Genomic DNA, 14,220 nt, shown 5'->3' on the forward strand with positions numbered 1-14,220 from the left:
GAGAAGCTGCTGGAATTTATAGCTGTGCAGAATTGGTTAAGTAGGTTCTAAAACGATGGTGAATCACCCATTTCCAACTCCTTTGACTGACTGCTCAATGTTGAAGGTGTAGTTGATCTGAGTGGCATCAAACCTTATTTCCTTCCCACGCACTATGGCTATATGTGACTGGGGATGGACAGCAGCATAGAACTCTCTGACTAACTCCAAAGCCTCACATTGTAGGGGCTGAATGAGTGGTCTCCATTCTTTATCTCTAGCGGTCTCCCTCCAATCATCAGGCACATCTCCTAGAGTGAGGTCGAATCCCAATTCTGTTATAATCTTACGGGATTTCATTAATGAAGTTCGAGTGGCTAAATTTGCCGCGTTCCATTTCGTCTCGACCTCCTCTCCCTCAGACAAGTCCAGTTCAATTGTATCAACTGGCCCAGGTGCCACTACCTTCTTCTTAGCTTCAGCTGCTTTAGCTTTCGCAGCTCTCGTTTTAGGTTCATTCATGGGCACTGTCGACTTCTTAGCCTGAACTACACGACGTTTTGAACTCTTTTTCTCCCGCCTCTTGTATTGGAACATTTCCCTTATCGTCTGCGTGTCCTCAGGATCTTCTTCGCTGGTAGAGTCTTGAGTACTATTCTCCCCAACCTTGGATCTACCTGTATCACACCCAAGCGGGTTAACTGCATTAGAAGGAATAGTGTGAGCATCCCTTACCCCTGGTAGAGTGGCCATCGGTGTGACATACTCATCCGTTGCCAACGGAGTAGATCCAGTTGCCCCAGTAGGCAACTCTCGGTGACTACAAAATGCTCCTTCTGTAGGTGTATCCAATGGGGAAGGTTCCTGAGTATCTGTTCTCACCACTTCGTTGTCGGTATCCTCTGTTTCCGGCATATTTGAACAATTGCCTCGGGAAACCAGTAGAAAATCATCATTACCATCTTCCGGTGTAATAATCAATGGAGATGAATAAAACTGCTCCTCATCCCTGTTCTCCATAGACGAATCCTTAGGCGTCAGACGCCTACTACTCCCATCTTCCTCAATTTCTGGGTCTGTCATCACCTCCTTGCCCTTCCTTTTTTGCCCTATCGAAACCCTGGGCTCTAGCCTCTGGCTATGGCTCTTCTCTTGCTCTCCTCCATGCTCAACTCCTGCATCCATTGCCAAATTGGTTGGGATTGGCATCCTAGGAGGCTCTAAGGGTTTTAGTTGTCCCATGTTGAAGGTACTCAATATGTTAGGGTTCAATTGGGGTGCTTGAGGTCCTCTTTCTAGGAATGGAAGTTGAGGTGGTGGGGAAACTCTAGGTGAAATCATCCCATAATTATGTGGAGGTACCCAATGACCCATTCCATAATAAGGTGGAAGGCTAGGAAATAGAGTAGATGGGTTTGGCATTCCATAAGGATGAACACTAGCTGGAATTTGCATTTGAGACAAGGGAAAATGATAGGAAGGAACCGGGTTAAACATAAACGGTTGGTACATACCCGGATTGATCATTGGAGGAGGTTGTTGAGGATTTTCAGCCCTAAACTCACTGTTTTGAGGTATATTAAGGGTGGGTAGTTGCTGAAAATTAACATAACCATGTGGGCTCATTATAGGATGTTGTGTAGAAGCTTGGGATGGAGGACATTCAAATGTTTGAAGCGGGTTTCCTCCCCTAACAGCAGCTAGCCTAGAATCTGGAACCATGTGGTGTTGGAAGTTCTCTAATGGTGGAAAGGGAATGCTTGTGGCATTTGGAGCTTGAGTAGAAGAGGTAGGAAGTGAAGTATGTTGAGAAGAAGAAGCCATAGAAGTAAGCAAATGCTGGAAATTTCTTCTTCTTTTTGGCTAGTGGCTGAAAATCGAAAACAAGGGTGATGAAGGGAGTGGGTTTTGCCGAAAAAACAAGGGGAATAAGAGAGTTGTGTGGGTTTTGGTGGAGTTGTAAAGCTTACGCAATGGGTCTATTTAAAGCTTTCCCCAAACTAAATCCTAAATGGAAAGGGATTGAGATTTAAGTTCAACTAGGTTTCCTAAACCTAAAAGGAAAAAATAAGTTTGAATTCCAAATAGGATTAGGTAAACAAGAATTGAAGTATTTTTGAGTTTAAGGAGAGATTTGAAACTTAAATCACAAAGGATTAATATTTTACCCAAAATAAAACCCATAAAAGTCGAAAAATGAAACCCAAATCACTAAGGAAAAAGAAATTCGAACTGCTGGAAAAACAGGGCAGGCGTCAGGCGCCTGCGTGATTTTTATTTTTCGCAAAAACTTTTTCAACGTTTTTTTTTCTTTCGTTCTTTTTGTTTTTCAACGTTTTCAAAAATATTTTCTTAATAAGAAAAATTTTTTATAATTAAACAAAAAGAAAATACAAGATACAAAGACTTCCTTCCTTTACTTTTGTTCTTTCAAAAACGGATAAGAAGGAAAAAACATTTTTCGCAAACATTTATTGACCTGAAAGTTGAATAGAGGTTTTTCCTCTATCCACTGGTTCTCCAAAATACGGCTTAAGTCTCTGCCCATTTACTTTAAAAATACTTCCCTTAGAGTCAACTAGATCCACTGCCCCATATGGGTAGACTTTAAAAATTTTAAAGGGACCAGACCATCTAGACTTAAGTTTCCCAGGAAAAAGTTTCAACCTATAATTGAATAATAGAACCAGATCACCTTCTTGAAGATTGTTCGGCCGAAGACACCTATCATGCCACTGTTTAGTTTTTTCCTTAAACAACTTAGCATTCTCATAAGAAAATTGCTTGTGTTCTTCTAATTCCAACAATTGTAACGTCCTCGCTTCACCTGCAGCCGACAAATCAAAATTTAATTTCTTAGTAGCCCAAAATGCTTTATATTCTAGCTCAAGAGGCAAATGACATGCTTTTCCAAAAACTAGCCTATAGGGGGACATGCCGAGGGGAGTCTTAAATGCTGTCCTATATGCCCAAAGTGAATAATCAAGCTTCAAAGACCAATCCCTACGGTTAAGATTTACAGTTTTTTCTAAAATGTTTTTTATCTCCCTATTGGATATTTCGGCTAACCCATTCGACTGAGGATGATATGCTGTTGCAACCCTATGACGCACATTGTATTTAGTCAGCAACTTTTGCATAGACCTATTCACAAAATGAGCCCCCCCATCGCTTATCAGACAACGCGGGGTTCCATAACGCGTAAAAATGTGCTTTTGCAGAAAACGAATGACAACTTTAGAATCATTGGTAGCAGTTGCAATGGCTTCTATCCATTTCGAAACATAATCTACTGCTAACAATATATAAAGCTTACCATTAGAAGATGGAAATGGACCCATAAAATCTATACCCCACACATCAAATATTTCAATCTCAAGGATCGGGGTTTGAGGCATTTCGTGGCGTTTAGATATATTACCTGTCCGTTGGCATTTATCACAAACATGGGCAAACTTATGTGCATCTTTGAACAGAGTGGGCCAAAAGAACCCACTTTGCAAAACTTTGGCTGCGGTTTTGTGTCCTGCAAAATGTCCTCCATATGGAGACATATGACAAGCGTCTAATATCGCCTCGTGCTCTTCTTCTGCTACACACCTGCGTAAGATATTGTCAGGTCCTAGCTTATATAAAAAAGGTTCATCCCAACGATAAAATCGAACTTCATTTAAAAATTTCTTTACCTGTTGCTTGTTGAACTCATAAGGAACTATTCGACTTACCAAATAATTTGCTATATCGGCATACCACGGAACTGAATCAACTCGCAAGAGTTGCTCGTCAATAAACTGTTCACGTATAACAGTTTCATCATCACAGAGCGGGGATTCCAATCTAGACAGGTGATCAGCAACTTGGTTTTCAGTACCCTTCCTGTCCCTAACTTCAATATCAAACTCTTGAAGTAACAAAATCCACCGTATCAAACGTGGTTTCGCATCTTTTTTAGCAAATAAATATTTTAAAGCAGAATGGTCAGTAAAAACAATGACTTTTGTGCCTATCAAGTAAGACCTAAACTTATCAAAGGCGAACACAACTGCTAACAGTTCCTTTTCAGTAGTAGTGTAATTGAGTTGTGCACCGGTCTGAGTCTTACTAGCATAATACACAGGCTGCAAGATCTTGTTTTTACGTTGTCCTAACATAGCTCCTATTGCATAATCACTAGCATCACACATGAGCTCGAAAGGTAAATCCCAATTAGGTTCGATAATTATAGGGGCTGAACTTATAGCAACTTTCAACATTTCAAATGATTTTAAACAGTCATCATAAAAAACAAATGGTCTGTCATGTTCTAACAATTGACACAAGGGTTTAGAAATTTTACCAAAGTCTTTTATAAAGCGGCGGTAAAATCCCCCATGCCCTAAAAAACTTCTAATCCCTTTAACATTCGTGGGAGGAGGTAGCTTTGAAATGATGTCTATCTTAGCGTGGTCTACCTCTATTCCTTGCTTGAAAATTTTGTGACCCAAAACAATACCCTCTTGTACCATGAAATGACACTTCTCTCAATTTAGGACTAGGTTTGTTTGTTCACATCTCTCCAATACTCTCTCCAAATTAACTAAACATGCGTCAAAAGTATTTCCAAAAACAGAAAAGTCATCCATAAAAACTTCTAGAATATTTTCTACCATGTCAGAGAAGATGGCCATCATACACCTCTGAAAAGTCGCGGGTGCATTGCATAGTCCAAAGGGCATTCGCCTAAAAGCGAACGTACCATACGGACACGTAAATGTTGTCTTCTCCTGGTCTTCTGGAGCAATAGTAATTTGATTATAACCCGAATATCCATCTAAAAAACAATAGAAATCCTTACCTGCCAGACGGTCGAGCATCTGGTCAATAAACGGTAGAGGAAAATGGTCTTTCTTCGTTACCTTGTTGAGTTTGCGATAGTCAAGGCAAACTCTCCACCCACTCACAGTTCGGGTTGAGATGAGCTCATTCTCCTCATTGGCCACCACGGTTATACCCTCTTTCTTTGGTACACACTGTACTGGACTTACCCAGCTGCTGTCGGATATTGGGTATATAACACCGGCGTCAAGCCATTTAAGAATTTCTTTCCTTACAACATCTTTCATCTTCGGGTTCAACCGCCTTTGACTCTCAATAGAGTTCTTAGCATCTTCTTCCAATAAGATTTTGTGCATGCAAAAGGCCAGGCTTATCCCTCGGATATCTACTATCGTCCATCCAATGGCCTTTTTGTGCTTCTCCAAAATCTGCAATAAAGAATATTCATTAGTAGGTGATAAATTGGAAGCTATAATAACTGGTAAAGTGTCGTTATCCCCTAGATACGCATATTTCAAATGCGACGGCAATGGCTTCTGCTCCAAAGTGGGTGGTTCCACTATGGACGGAAGTAACGACTTGCATTCTTCTTTTTGTATTTTTTTCAACAGGATTAATCACATCTTCTGGTCCTTCTGCTATCTTATCAAGCTCTTCTTCAATCTCTGTAACTAACAAGTCATAAAACTCATCAAACATAACAGGATTCAAGTTATTTATAGCAGAGCACTCTTCAAAGTCTCCTGGTAATTTCATGGCGTCTAGAACGTTAAATTTAACTTCTTCATTATTTACCCTCATTGTAATTTCTCCCTTCCTCACATTAAAAACTGTATCCCCAGTGGCTAGAAATGGTCTTCCCAAAATAATGGGAACGTCTAAGTCCGCCTCGCAATCTAGAATGATAAAGTCCGCAGGGAAAATGAATTTGTCCACCTGGACTAAAACATCTTCTATCTTTCCCTCAGGTCTTATGATAGATCTATCTGCTAGTTGGAGGGTAACCGTAGTAGGTCTAGCTTCTCCTATGCCTAAAGATTTGAAAACTGATAATGGCATAAGATTAATGCTAGCGCCTAGATCACATAATGCCCTTCCTAAGTTTTTTCCTCCTATGGAACATGGAATGGTAAAACTGCCAGGATCGTTACATTTCATGGGTAGCGGGCTGCCTACGGCTTCACTACTACATTTGTCATGGCTACCAGTTCATGCTCTCCTATCTTTTTCTTCCTAGAAACTATATCTTTCAAAAACTTAGCATAATTTGGCATCTGTTCTAGAGCATCTACTAATGGTATATTTATATGCAATTGTTTTAAAATATCTAAAAATTTTCTAAACTGGGAATCATTATTTTTCTTAACTAATCTTTGTGGAAACGGGGGGGTAGTAGGGTAAAAGAAGGTTGTACCTGTGGAGGAACACTCGGGGTGTCCTTATTACCTTTTCTAATATTTTCTTTTTCTGGTGTTGTTGGATTTTCTGGTATCTTTACAGTTGGTTCAGTGGACGGAATCTGTACATCTGTTGTTGGCATTGTTGGTCCATCATATGCCAGTCCACTCCTAAGGGTGACAGCTTTGCACTGTTCTTTCCCTTCTCGTCTTGGTAATTCAGTATGGCCTGGAAAAGAACCTTGTGGTCTATTCTTCAATTCATTGGCGAGCTGTCCCAATTGGGTCTCGAAATTTCTCATTGATGCCGCTTGGGATTGTATCACTGCGTCGGTTCGGGCCATGTACTCCTCATCATATTCTCAAGATTTGAGTTGTTATTTTGAACTGGTGGAGTCTGTGTTCTCTAATTGTACTGCTGTTGCGGTGGCGGGATGTATTGCTGTGTAGGTGGAACATAGGGCTGCTTGTTCTGCTGGCTCTGCCCTTGATTAAAACCGCTCGAACCTCCTTGACCTCCCCATGAGAAATTAGGGTGGTGCCTCCAACCTGGGTTGTAGGTGTTCGAATATGGGTTAAAATTCCTATTGTTCTCATGTCCTACATAAAAAACGGAAGCAGGGTTATGTGGACAATTATCATAGATATGGTTTTCACTGCAAAATGAACAAATGAGATCGTTGACTTGGCAAACAGGGGCAGGAGTGCAATAATCCGACTGCACAGGTTGTATCGGCGTGGCTAATGGATTTTTTATTCCCAACGCCATCTCTTTCAGCCTCTGGTTCATTGTAACCATCTCTTTTTGCATCGAGGTCGCAATGTCCAGAGCCAAAACTCCAGCTGGATCTTGCTTCTTTGGTGCTGCCCTAGATCTTTGCGAACACCATAGTTCGTTGTGTGAAGCTAAGTCATTTAGGATGTCGACTATCTCGTTGAATGTCTTCTTTGTAAAGGCTCCGTTGGCAGCATTGTTTAACATCATCTTAGTAGGATGATCTAAACCTCTAAAGAAATGTTCTATCTGGACGCATGCCGGCAAGCCATGGTTCAGACATTTCCTGATTAGTTCTTTAAATCTTTCCCACGCCTCATGAACAGGTTCACGATCATACTGTCTAAAGGAGATGATCTTCTCTCTGATATCAGCGTGGCGAGTAGGTGGGAAGAATTTTGTTAAGAATTTCTCCACTAACGACCCCCATGTGGTGATGGATCCCAGTGGAAATGCATTGAGCCATGCTCTAGCTTGGTCCTTCAAAGAAAATGGAAAAAGTGTTAGTTTAAGAGCATCGTCTGTTATACCAGGTAATCGAAATGCATTTGCAATTTGAATGAATGATTTCAGATGATCATGTGGATCCTCATGTTCCTACCCTCCAAAATGTCCAATTGTCTGCAACATTTGGAACATCATTGGTTTAAGCTCAAAGTTTGCGTGGGCTGGAATAGGGTTGACTATCCCTGAATCAAAGTTCTGAAAAGCCGTGGCGGCATATTCTCGCATTGCCACGTCTCTGTTGTCCGCCATCTGGATATGGTTGAATTCATCATTTCTTGCATGGTCCCTCATATTACCGTTAACAGCAGGTGGATCAACCGGATCACGAGGTGGAATATCTGCCATTGATGTGCTCGTACTCTCTACCTCACTTTCAGGACTGATTTCACCTTCTCTCTCTTATTGATTTTCTAGTTGTTTTCGAAGTCTTTGCTCCTTTCGAGTTTTTCGAAGGGTCCGCTCAATCTCAGGGTCAAGGGGTAGAAGAAAAGATCTTGTGCTCATGCACTTTAACTTACCATTGTGAAATAAACGACCAAAAATATAGAACAAAACGGTGGATGGAAATTACACCCAACAACAATTCACAAAAATAAAAACTAAAAGAATTTGAAAATAATTTTAAAACTAAAAGAATTTGGTATTTCCAACTTTTTGCTTCTTTTGATTAATTTGCACTCCCAAATGGTCCTAAAATGTCATAAATACAATATAAGCCAACCACAAACCATCATATATGAATTTTGCATGAATTGGAACTCAAACGACCGAGAAAAAGTCCAAAACAAAATTAAAACATAGTAAAAACAGTATCTAAAACCTTCTTTTTACGCATGTAAACAAGCGTAATCAATACACCAGTCTTAGTAGAGAGGAGTGTCGAGGCTTCGGGTACAAAGGGTCGGGGGTCGGCATGATGAGTCTATTTGAGGATGAGTATTGGGTCTATATGTGGTGGTGGTCAAGGACCAATACGTTGAGTAGTCGTCGGGGCCTTGGGGATAAATGTCAAGGGCCGATGCACAGTTCAATGCCTTGAGGATAAATGGTAAGATCGAACACCAAGTTTCCGTAGAGGAGTGTCGGGTTCTTCGGGATAAATGTCAATAGCCAATACGATTCGAGGAGTTAGACTTTGAGGACTAACTTGGAGTGGTGGTTATGAGCAACAGTTCAAGACCTTGGACATAAATGGCAAGGTCGAATGCAAGCTTCGGTAGAGAGATGTCGGTACATTAGGGATAAATGTCAAGGGCCGATACGCCTGGAAGAGTTAGACTTGGAGTACTAACTCAGGGTTTAGTACGAGTGGTAGCTCGAGGGGGTTAGAGGCTAGTGGGTGGTGTGATCAAAGTCACGAGAGTCTTGGAATTTGGATGGTGTGTTGAAATGTTAATTTACTGTTATTAAATTCTTGATGTTTTATTCTTTAATTATTGTGTTTAATGTCGCTGTGATTGTGAGCATGTTGTTTGGTGAATAGTTAGTGAGGGCTACTTACAGAGTATTTTATATACTCACCCTCCCTTCTACTTTAATTGTTTCAAGTGTAAACAGGACCCTCGACCATGGTGATGACATGGAGGAGGCTTGATCGAGGAGGGACTACTAGCTGCGTTTTGTCTAGGATAGCTGGACTGTAGTTTCATTGCTAGGAGCGTTAGAGACTTATTGTTAGTGGTGTACTAGCTATTGGTTGACTCACGGGACATTTTTCCTTATTTCGTTCTTTTTGGGCGAGTTGTTGTTTGTTTTGGTTATTCTTATTATTTGAACCATTGGTGTATTTTGGATTGCAGGACCGATTGACTGTTATTTTTTCTCTTATTGGATTACTAGCAACTGAGGCAAATATGATCCTAGGATTTGGTTGTGACAGAAACCCCACGGTTGTTCTTAAAATAAGTGCTTCTTCTCTTTTTGTTGGATAGGGCCTGAACAGGGTAGGTGATAGTGTTACCTCGATATTTCATGTCGAAATTTCGGGGACATTCCACTTTATGTTTTCTTTAATGGAAAAAGGGTGAATAGATAATATGGCAACGTTACCCCATTCTTCGTAGTGAAATTCGGGGGGCGTTACAGTTGGTATCAGAGCATATGCTCCCGCCTATTCATTGCAGTCTCTCTCTGGGTGCTTGATGATTCAATCTCTCCCTGGGTGCTTGATGATTCAATCTGTATATATAAAGATATAACATCTAGGATTTTTAAAAAAACAAACGAGACATATATAAACTATTGCATCTATACCCCTTCTTCACTGTCTAATGTGATTGTGCACGAATCTCTTGGATGTCCTGTTATTCCAGCAGCTTTTATCGTTCACTCCATCGACTTTTACCATATGTACAAATTCTATTTAGTTTTTAATTTATTTAAATATAGTAAGTTTTTTGGAGAGATATACTCTACAACACATTGGTCGGTCCCACGTTTACATTTTTTTAAATACACCTAAAATTTAGGAAGACAAAAAATATATTTTTAAAGTAGTTTTTCTATGAAAATCATAATAAAGATTTTACCTTCCTCGAACACCTGCAAGACAGTAGTTGGGCAGTCGATTGAAAACAGATTGGTGGGCAACGTCAGTCGGTTCTGTTCTATGTCGGGACGGCTAGATCTAGTTCGAACAGTCTGGCGCGGCGGCGGGACGGTCGAATCTTGGTTGGTATGGATGGTGCGGCGATAGAGGGTCAGATCAGTGTTCGGACGAACGGCCAGACGGAACGACGAGGCGGATTTTGGTTGGTACGAATTTTGGTTAGACGGAACAACGAGGCAGACGAATGGCGGGTCGGATCTATGTTGGTATGGATGGTGCAGCGACTGGACGGACTTAGATCTGGACGAAATGACGAGGCGGTGGAACCAGATCTGAACGCTAGGGGAATGGGCAGACTTTGGGACGGGATGGGTGATCTTGACCGGAATAGCGTGCGATAGAACAATGGGCTGGGCGATGTGCGACGGGACGATTCACAACGACATGCGACAGCGTGCGCAAAGTTTGACTTCGTGCGGCAACGGCATGAAATGAGACTACGGCAGCGGCATGGGATGAAGGTGAAGGATAGTTCTAGGTTGAAGATAAAGGGTTGTAGGTGAAGGCGGGTGAGATGAGTGGACCTAAACGGGGAATTGCCAAAACTAGGACAACTATAATAGGGTTAAAGAGATTGAGGATCATCTTTTCATTTAAAGAATTGTAGGATTTTTTAATGGTGAAAAGTCTTAACTACCCTTATTATAATTTTTTTTTTCCTTTTTAAGTGTATAAACCCTCCCTCTCTCACGTGAAAACACGAAAAAGAAACCCTCCAACGTACGAAATCCTTCTTCTTCCTCAAACGACTATTCAGCTTCTCCCCTTCCAGCGACTAATCTCCTATTGATTCCGGTGACGATGACGAGCGAACTTTTCGACGATTGAGGCAGTGAAAGTAGGAAACACCCAACTGAACGAAATCCTTCAACGAAATCTCTTCCTTGCAGCACACGCAAACGACAAACGACGAACTCCGGTAAGATTTCAACACCCAACATTCAAATACTATTTTAGTTCTTCAGCTCTTCTTTCTTCGATCTTCTCTTTATTATTCTTTTTCGTCTAATCCTTTTGAAAGGAATCATTGTACGTAAAGAAATAACATACAAAGATCTATTAGGTAAATTATACCTCCTCACCGCAACTAATCCCGCAGAGTTCGTTATGAGAATCAAGTGCATATATGAGATTAAAGCTCAGACTCAAACTCCTCCATTTAAAATCAACAATGACAGTGATCTGAGGCTTTATCTGATGGGCGAAGATGTGGCTAAAGTCCCTCTGTACATCTCATTTCAACCTAGATGTAGAGGTTTAACGGAAGGAATCAATGAGAATAATAAAGGTGAAAAACTTTGTTACAAATCTATTTCTGAGAGCAATCAAGTTGAAGATTTAAATCCAAATGTATTGATACCAATGGATGCATTATATGATATTACAGTTCCATTTGGCTGGGTTGATGAGAGAAATGAGACCAGTAGATGGGAATCTTATGATTCACATGACGATAACCTTCCATTGAATTCTTTTGATGATCGAGATGGTAAGAATTACTTCAATTGGGAATCATACAATAACTCACAAGAAAGAAATGAAAATGTAGATTGGGAAGCTCTTATGGAGACTAAATGTGATTATGTTCCTAAAGTAGATCGTAAAGTCAACTATGAATCTAAATCAACAAGACAGAAGACATACATGGGAAAAACTGTTTCGTTGGAGGGAAGATCTACAAATGATGAATTTGAGGTTGGAAATTTATTTTTTAACAAGAGGGAGTTGTTTATGAAATTGAGTATTATGGCAATGAACAGAAATTTCGAATTCAGAGTAAAGAAGTCTACGAAACAGATATTTTATGTTACATGTACTGATAATAATTGTAAGTGGAGAATGCGAGCAGTCAGATTGGATGGTTCAGAAATATTCAAGATATCAAAGTATGTGAACTTTCATTCATGTTCACTTCATATTTTGAATCATGATCATAGACAAGCTAAAGCTTGGATAGTTGAAGAATTAATAAAATCTAAATATAGTGGAATTGGTCGCCAATGCAAGCCAAAAGAGATCATAGAAGACATGAGACAAGACTACGGGATCAATATGAGTTATGAAAAAGCATGGCGTGCGAGAGAATTTGCATATATGCGAGTAAGGGGATCACCTGTAGAGTCATATAATCTATCGCGTCGATATGGTGAAGCACTGAAGTTGGCCAATCCAGGTACATTTTATAAGGTTGAACTTGAAGATGGAAAAAACTTCAAATATCATTTTATGGCGCTAGGTCCATGTATTTGAGGATTTTTGAATTGCATACGACCTGTTATTGTTATCGATGGAACATATTTGACGTACAAATATCGAGGTACTTTGATAATTGCCACCTGCTTAGACGACAATAATCAAATTTATCTCATTGCTTTTGGAATTGTTGATAGAGAGACAGATAATTCCATAAAATGGTTTTTGGAAAAGCTAAAAGGAGCAATAGGTGAGTTTAAGGACCTAGTTTTTGTTTCAGATCGAAATAGTAGCATATCGAAGTCTATTGCTTCCGTGTTTCCCAATGCATTTCATTGTATTTGCATTCACCATTTGAAGCAGAATTTGAATGCTAAGTTCAAGAATGAAACAATTGAATATTTGTTTGTCAATGCTGCTAAAGCCTATCGAGAGTCAAAATTTAGGGAGTTTTGGTCGAGTATCACAACATTTGATAATGGCGTGGGTACATATTTGGAAGAAGTTGGACTTTCACGTTGGGCACGTACGCATTGCCCCAAAAGACGGTACAATATGATGACTACAAATATAGCAGAGTCCATGAATGCTCTACTAAAGGAAGCTAGAGAATTACCTGTTACTCCATTACTTGAACATGTGAGAGCTTTGTTACAAAGGTGGTTTTGGGAGCGTCGTGATGAAGCCTCAAAATTAACATCCACGTTGACGAAATGGGTAGAAGAAATTGTTTAAAAAAAACAAGATGAATCTGTTACAATGAAGGTACATCCGATTCATTGTTATCAATTTCAAGTGGCAGACATTGACAAAGAGGAGACAATAGACCTTAATACTCGAGAATACACTTGTAAGGTTTTTCAGTTAGACAAACTACCATGTGCACATGCAATGGTTGCAGTAAGGGAGCGGAATATAAAAATATATAGTTTATGTGATCATTACTATACTAATGAATGTTTGTTGGCTGCATATGCAGGGGCTATTTTTCCAGTTGGTAATGTCTCGGAGTGGAAGACACCATCAAACTATGTTGAAATAGAAGTCTTACCTCCAAAATTCGTGGCAAGGGTTGGTCGGCGCCAAACAAAAGAGAATCACATCTATAGGTGAAACCCCAAAAATGCATAGATGTGGCAGATGTGACCAAAGATGCCATAAAAGACTGACGTGTCGTAATCCCATTGCATACAAGGACAAATGAAGTGTATGGAATTAAACTAAATACTTTTTGTTTGTAATACAAGGACATATGTTGTTGTTATTGTTGTTAGATTGGTAATGCAATGCCAAGTTGTGGACATTTTAGATTTTGTTGTTTTTTTTGCTTGAAACAATATATAGCAACATTTTGCAAACTATTACAACTTACTTATTGCAAACAAAAATGCAAGTTCCAATTCATTTACAATCTGTTTTTCTTCTTGCAATATATTGCAATTACAACAAATTGCAATCCATTGCAATTTGTTGCAAACCAAACCAAAAAACAACCCATGAAAATGCAAGACACATCTCATTTTATAGCATGCTTGAGTTCAAAATGGTTTCAAATGAAGCAAATGAGTTAGAAAAAAACAATAGTACAGAAAAATAAAAAGCATCTATAAAATATCAAATATTTCTTGCATATATGTTTACATCAAATAGAATTAATATATAGGAGTATTCGTCCATAATTGGAAGGCTAGTTGTTTTCTAAAATAATTCATGTTCTCGTGATTTAGAGTTCCAAAATGAGCACCAGTTACAATGTATTTGAAAAACTTAATCATAAATACACCGCAGTCACTACCATTACGTTGAGCTATTGTTGAATCTACAATTACAACTTGCCAAGGCTATACATGTTCAGGTGACCCACCTCGTCTATCAAAGAATCCAATATGGTGCAAAATCAATGGCACTAATGTTCACACCGACTCTAGAAACAATGTCATCTCTTC

General features: G+C 39.6%; 1 non-coding gene and 1 pseudogene across 1 annotated transcript; both read left to right on the forward strand.

Moving 5' to 3' along the window:
* The first annotated feature begins 7,231 nt into the window (after nucleotides 1–7,231).
* On the forward strand, nucleotides 7,232–7,338 carry LOC148209690 (small nucleolar RNA R71). The gene has a single exon (XR_015793323.1). It is a non-coding gene; the product is annotated as a small nucleolar RNA R71 (small nucleolar RNA).
* Nucleotides 7,339–11,188: 3,850 nt separating this feature from the next.
* Nucleotides 11,189–13,493, forward strand: LOC111023629 (uncharacterized; annotated as a pseudogene).
* The last annotated feature ends 727 nt before the right edge of the window (nucleotides 13,494–14,220 follow it).

Source organism: Momordica charantia (genome assembly GCF_013281855.1).
Source record: "Momordica charantia cultivar OHB3-1 chromosome 8 unlocalized genomic scaffold, Mcharantia_2.0 BLBB01000008.1, whole genome shotgun sequence".
Classification (NCBI taxonomy): domain Eukaryota; kingdom Viridiplantae; phylum Streptophyta; class Magnoliopsida; order Cucurbitales; family Cucurbitaceae; genus Momordica; species Momordica charantia.